The following is a 7,249-nucleotide window of genomic DNA, read 5'->3' as shown; positions in this document are numbered from 1 at the left end:
GTGCCCTAAATCAAATGCCCTATAAAAATATAAAAATATTGTATTTTAACTTTTTGCAATTTTAACAAAAGCTGTTCATTTGAGTTAAAATGTCATTTTATTAGTAGTTTTTCATTATGCATACTTGTCATTCTTTTTCCTTTTCTCTTTTTTTTTGGAAAATTTAAGATTTGCAGAGGAGAAATTACAAAAAACTATACTCTTTTGTTGTTGCAGTTGAATGCTAGATTAATAGAATAGTGAATCTTCATAGCTGATGACTGCATACTTAAACATTAGACTGTAGGGTCGGTAAATTTAGTTTTATTTTACAATAAAGTTTATTTAGATTGACTGTTTATGAAGAATAGCATCCTACTTTCTCTAAAAGTTTTCTTCTTTGACTGAGGAGATTACTAAATTAAGCTGCTCACTTGTGAGGAAGATCTGCTGGTTCAAATGCCGGAGCAATGGGCCACCTGCTATAACAGAGAAACCTCATTGTTTTAAAGAGGTTAGCAAGCCTAATGGAAACTTGGTTACTGCCATGCTCTCACAGACTTGAGATTTTCTCTTGCTTCCTTCTGATATCCACCTTTGCTTCTGGCCTGATACATGTAAAGAATTTGGGAAAGAGAATCACTGAGAAGCGGGGTTCCACTGCCACTACTATTTCAAAGCGGAAGTGGTATGCTATAGAAACTTGGAGGATGGGTTATGTTATTAGCCTACATTCTTTATCCCTTTGTTATAGGATCTTTGAGGTGCCGCCTTTCCGGCCAGAAAGTTCTGTGGCCAGTGGTGCCTTTGCCTGAGTTTTGCTTGAGCCTGCTGGGCTCATTCTGCCTACTCAGCCTGGCAGGCTGTGCTCAGCTCATGCTACCAGCCTGGATCCCATGCCTCCAAGGAAGACTGAGTCAGGCGTAGAATGGTGAGAGATGTGTCAGCAAGCATCGGGTCTGGTCACACTGTGCAGCCAGGCAAACCAGCTGCTGCCACAGGGTGGGCAGCTCCAGGTGCTGGCATGGGCTTCGGCTCTCTACAAGGCTGCAGCTGCACCAGGCACATAGCAAGCAGTTTCTCTGACTGGCACTAGGGAATGTGGTGGTGCCTGGAAGCTTAGAGATGTCAAAAACCGCAGGGCTTCAAAGAGGTAGTCACAGCCCTGGTTTGGGGAGCTCCCAGGTCTGGGCTCCCTGAAGGGGTGCAGCTCTTCTCTCCTTCTCTTCCCCGTCAACATGGAGAGCAAGAAGTATGTTTCAGACCGGTTTGTGTTACAGCAATTTTCGCCTCGCCATTTGGCAGGTCCTGAATTTTTGTCCTGCAACCAGGAAGAATGAGTTCTGCAGACAAGCAAAGGGTGAGCAAGATGAAGAGGAGTTTTATTGAGCTATAGAACAACTCAGTCTCTCACAGGGGGCATCTCCTTTCCACAGCCAGGCTGTCCCCTGAAATATTCAGCTCCCAGCAGAGCAGGTAGCTCCTCTCTGCAGCCAGTCCTTCCGATGTCTGTAGCTCTTAGCAGAGAGGAGCCCCTGGAGTGTGTAGCTCCATTCTGCAGCTGGTTGTCTCCACATCTGCTCAGCTCTGGTTGAGCTGGGGCTTTTACTGTGCAGAAGCTCTTTAGTTTAACTAGATCCCATTTGTCAATTTTTGTTTTTGTTACAATTGCTTTTGCTGTCTTCCTCCCCTTCCTGGAGGAAGTGTGTGCTGACTGGTCTACAAGCAGCAATGGGCGGGGCCAGAAAAGGAACCACAAGTTCCCATTCCCGTCCGGGGGACTGGCAGCCTGGACCCCAGCCTTCAGGCCCTCCGTGACCTGAAGGTGGAGCCTCGCTAGGGTCCCACCCTCTTCCACCCAGGAATCTGTCTACTTCCTGATGCCTTTCATGGCACCCAGGCTGCAGGTGCCAAGGGGCGGCCAAGGTACTCAGCTTTATGGGACAAGCTAGAGCAATGTAGTGAGGAATAGAGATGTAATAGTTGAGGGTTTAGCAATTTTAAATAGGGCGATATTGACAGACCTCAATGAGAAGAGGGTGTCAGGGTGAAAAATCAGAAGTGAGGAGACTTCTGGTTTCAGCTCTGACATGTAAAGGACTTGGAAGTCATTACTGTCATCCTTACAACAAGAAAAAGGCTGAATGGACTGAAAATCAGTTACTTTTCTTGGACCCATCAGATAAGTAAGGTTAAAGGGAAACCTGCCACCCTGAAATATGAAGATAGATGTGAATCCAGAGTTACAGAAGACACCTACTCATCTGGAGTAGCAGCTGCTAGAGATATAAATTAACATCAACCAAATAAATGGTAATTTTGTTAGATTGCTGGAGGCTGAGTGTGAACTAACATGCTTATGGTGTTGGGTCTAAAAACAAACCAACAAAGCAAGGTCACCTAGATTTTCTCCTATGTTATCTTCTAGGAGTTTTATAGTTTTACATTTTGCACTTAAGTCTCTGTCTAGAATCTTTTTATTTTCATATGGACATCCAAATCTTACAATACCTAGCTTTGGAATCTGTTCTCTTTTCTCCATTGAATAATTGCCTTTGCTTCTTTGCCAAAGATCAGTTGACTACATTTGTTTAGGTCTATATCTGGGCCCACTCTATTCTGTTCTGTTGATCTACTTTTTCTGTTCCTCCGCTAACATTGTGCTGTCTTGATTACTGTAGCTATATGGTAAGCCTGGAAGTCAGATAGTGTCAGTCTTCTTTTTTGTTCTTCTTCAATATTGTATTGACTATTGCAGGAGGTTTTTCAGTTGTTGATTCTTTTAGATTTTATACTTATACAACCATGTCATCTGTGAACAAAAACAGATGATTTATTTCTTCGCCATTTATATTTATATATACTTTAATTTTCTTTTCTTATTTTACCAGTTATGACATTTGGTACAATGCTGATAGAAGTGGTAAGAGAGAATGTGCTTGCCTTGTTCTTATTCTTAGTAGAAAAGCATACTGTTGCCCATCATGAAGTATAATGTTTGCTGTGGGTTTTACGTAGATACTTTTTGTCAAAATGAGGAAGTTCCCCATTATCCTAGCTTGCTGAGAATTTTTATCTTGAGTGAGTGTTAGATTTCATTAAATGCTATTTCAGCATATGTTGGTATGGCTATATGATTTTCCTTTTAGTCTGTTGATGTCATGGGTTACATTGATTTTCAAATGTTGAAACAATCTTTCCTATCTGGGATAAATCTTTACTGATGCGGGGGGGGGGGGGGGTTAATACATGATTGGATTCATTTTGCTAATACTTGTGGAGGATTTTTGCATCTATTTTCATGAGAGGCATTGGTTTGTAGTTTTCCATTCTTGTAAGGTCTAACTGGCTTTAATATGGAGTAATATTGACCCCATAAAATGAGTTACTAAGTTTTGCCTATGTTTCTATTTTTTTGGAAAATATTGTAGACAATCAATATGATTTCTTCCTTAGGTATTGGAATTCACCAGTGAAGCCATCTGGGCTTGGTGCCTCGATATTATTATTTGGAAGGTTATTAAATATTAATTCAATATCTCAAGGCCTATTAACATTACCTATTTCTCCTGTGTGAGTTTTGTAGTTTGTCTTGCAAGAAATTCATCCATTTTATCCAAGTTATCAAATTTGTGTGTAGAAAGTTGTTCATAATACTCCTTTATTATTCTTTTAATGTCCATGGAATTAGCAGTGATGCCCCTATTTCATTTTGGCTATGAGTAATTTTGTCTTCTCTCATTTCTTGTTTTGTTAGACTTGCTAGAGGTTTATCAGTTTTATTGATCTTTTCAAAAACACAGTTTGTAGTTTATTGATTTTCTCTATTGTTTTCCTGTTTTAAACTTCAATGGTGTCTGCTATAGTTTTTATCTCTTGTTTTTTCTGGTTGCTTCAAGTTTATATTTGTCTTCTTTCTCCACTTTCCTAAGGTGAAGCTTAGATTATAGATTTATATTTTTGGTTTTTTCCTAACACATAGATTCAGTGCTACAGATACTCTTCTAAGTACTTTTGCTGCATGACACAAAAATAAGGAATTATAACTTACATTATTTTTATTTAGTTCAAAATATCTTTGATTTCTCTTGAGACTTCTTTTTTGCCCCATGTGTTCTTTACATGTTGTATAATCTCCAAACATTTCTTTATTTTCTATCTTTCTGTTAATAATTTCTAGTTTAATTGCTACTGATTTCTAGCATATTTTGTATGATTTTTATTCTTTCAAATTTGTTCAGGGTTTGGATCAGAATGTGGTCCACCTTGGTGAATGCTCCTTGTGAGCTTGAAAAAAATATGTATTTTGTTGTTGGATGGAGTATTCTATAATTGTCAGCTAGATTAAGTTGATCAAAAGTGTTCTTCAGGTCAGCTCTATTCAAACTTTTGTTCTGTGACATTGTTAAAAATGAATGAAGGGCTGGGCGCAGTGGCTCAAGCCTGTAATCCCAGCATTTTGGGAGGCCGAGATGGGCGGATCACAAGGTCAGGAGATCGAGACCATCCTGGCTAACATGGTGAAACCCCGTCTCTACTAAAAAAATACAAAAAACTAGCCGGGCGAGGTGGTGGGCGCCTGTAGTCCCAGCTACTCGGGAGGCTGAGGCAGGAGAATGGTGTAAACCCGGGAGAAGGAGCTTGCAGTGAGCTGAGATCCGGCCACTGCACTCCAGCCTGGGTGACAGAGCGAGACTCTGTCTCAAAAAAAAAAAAAAAAAAAAAAAAAAGAATGAAAAGGCAAGCCACAGACTGTGTGAAAATATTTGCAAAACATATGTTTTTAAAGAACTTGCATCTAAAATATACAAATAACTTTTCATATATAACAATTTTAAAAATCCAATTAAAACATAGGCAAAGATCCGAACAGACACTTTACCAAAGAAAATACACAGATGGAAAATGAACATATGAAAATATGTTTAACACGATTGCCATTAGGAAAATGCAAATTAAAGTAATAATGAGGTACTAGTCCACACCTATTAAAATAGCTAAAAAAGAAATTCATGACAATACCAGTTTCTGGTGAAAATGTTGAGCAAGAGGACCTCTTGTTCATTGCTAGTGGGAATGTAAAGTAGTGTGACTGCTTTGGAAGACAGTTTGGTAGTTTTTACGATTAACATTATCTGAACACATGATTGAACAATTATTCTCCTGGATATTTCCCCAATTGACATGAAAAAGAATGTCCATAAAAATCTGCACATATAATTATAGTAGCTTTATTCATAACACCAAAAGCTACAAGCACTCCAAATGCCATTCAATATATGAATGGATAAACAAACTGTGGTACATCCATACAATGAAACACTACTTAGTGATCGAAAAGAAATGACCTATTAAGCCATGAGAAGACTAAGAAATCTTAAATAAATTTTTGTAATGAAAGAAGTTTGTAAAAGTTGCATACTGTATAATTCCAATTATGTAACATCCTGAAAAAGGCAAGACTATACAGATAATTAAAAGATCAATATATGCCTGAAAGTTGGAGAGTGAGGCAGGAGTAAATATAGAAATCATAGGCAATGTTTTAGGGTGGTGAAACTATTCTGTATGATAATATAATTGTGAATATATGCATTTGTCATAACCCATTGAAATTTACAGTGCAAAGAGTGAACATATCTTAATGTGTGCAATTTTTAAGAAAATCATTTAAAGGGGCAAGAAAATCCCAGGACAGCATGCAAAATGTAATAAAATAAAACTGGATTACTTACATATGAAGCAATAGCTTATATCAATGATATTGATACAGATGGATTTATATCTGCCATTTTATGTTTTGTTGTTTTCTGTACATTTCCTAAATTTTTGTCCCTCTATTCCTACTATAATCCTTTCTTTTGCATTAAGTGAATGCTTTCTATACTAACATTTTAACTCCTTGAATAATTTTTTACTATTGTTTGAGAGATTTTCAAAAATGATGGCTCTTTGATTTACCATATACAACTTATCAAAATCAGCTCCACTTTTACACTAGCATGTTTCCAGGAGCATATAGAAGTATCACTCCTAGCTCTAGCTCTATTCCCTTTCTTCATTTTTTGTGTTATTGTTATACATTTTACATCTATTAATGCTAATCCAACAACAAACACATTGTTATAATTATTATTTTGTTTTATTTTATTTTTGCCTTTTAAAAAGTTTCAGATTCAGGGGGCACCTGTGCAGGTTTGTTGTATGGGTATATTGTGTGATGCTGAGGTTTGGGGTACAGAAGGCCCTGTCACCCAGGTGGTGAGCATAGTACCCAATAGGTAGTTTTTCAGCCCATGCTTCCACACTCCCAGTAGTCCCCAGTGTCTACTGTTCCCATCTCCATGTCCATGTGTATCCAATACTTAGCTCTCACTTATAGGGAGAACATGCAGTATTTGGTTTTCTCCCGTGTTAATTTGCTTAGGATAATAATTATTATTATTTTAAAATCTGTAGTCATTTTTAGGCCAGTATAGTTGTGCTTCCATCCACCTACTTTGTACTATTATTAAATATCTGCAAATATATTATACTTTTGTATGTTATGCCCTATAATGCATTATATACATATTGCTTGATGCAATTACTTTTTAAATCATTTAGAAAAGAAAGCAGAAATATGCATTTGTACCATCTTTTATAATTACATAATTACATTTACTGGTACTCTTTGTTTCTTCATGTGGATTTGAATTACCATCTGGGGTCACTTACTTTCAGCCCAAAGACCTTTCTTTAATATTTCTTGTAAGGCTAGTCTAATAGGCTTGATATGATGTGATGAAAATGGCACTTTACCTCAGTGGGTCTTCCTCTCAAAAAGTTGTAACACAAATGAAATCATAAGAAATGTCAGATAAATCCCAACAGAGGTATACTATACAAAATATAAATTTTTTAAACTGTCAAGGTCATTAAAAACATGTAGTGTCCTGAGAATTGTCACAGCCAAGAGAAGCAGGAGTGGACATGGTGACTAACTGTAATGTGGTATTCTGGATGAAACCCTGAAAAAGCAAAGCGTACTTAAGTAAAAACTAAAGAAATATGGATAAAGTATGGGTTTTAGTTAATTATACTATATCATCGCTGGTTCATTCATTATGACAGATATACCATACTCATGTTAAGATGTTAATAATAGGAGAAAATGAATGTAGCATATATGGGAACACTCTGTGCTATTGTCACAATTTGACAATAAATTTTAAACTATTCTTAAATATAAACTTTATTTTTAAAAAACAAATAAGATAGGGATTCTTCG

This window comes from Chlorocebus sabaeus, chromosome 22, assembly GCF_047675955.1.
Source record: "Chlorocebus sabaeus isolate Y175 chromosome 22, mChlSab1.0.hap1, whole genome shotgun sequence".
Classification (NCBI taxonomy): domain Eukaryota; kingdom Metazoa; phylum Chordata; class Mammalia; order Primates; family Cercopithecidae; genus Chlorocebus; species Chlorocebus sabaeus.
Note: the sequence above shows the minus strand (reverse complement) of the source record.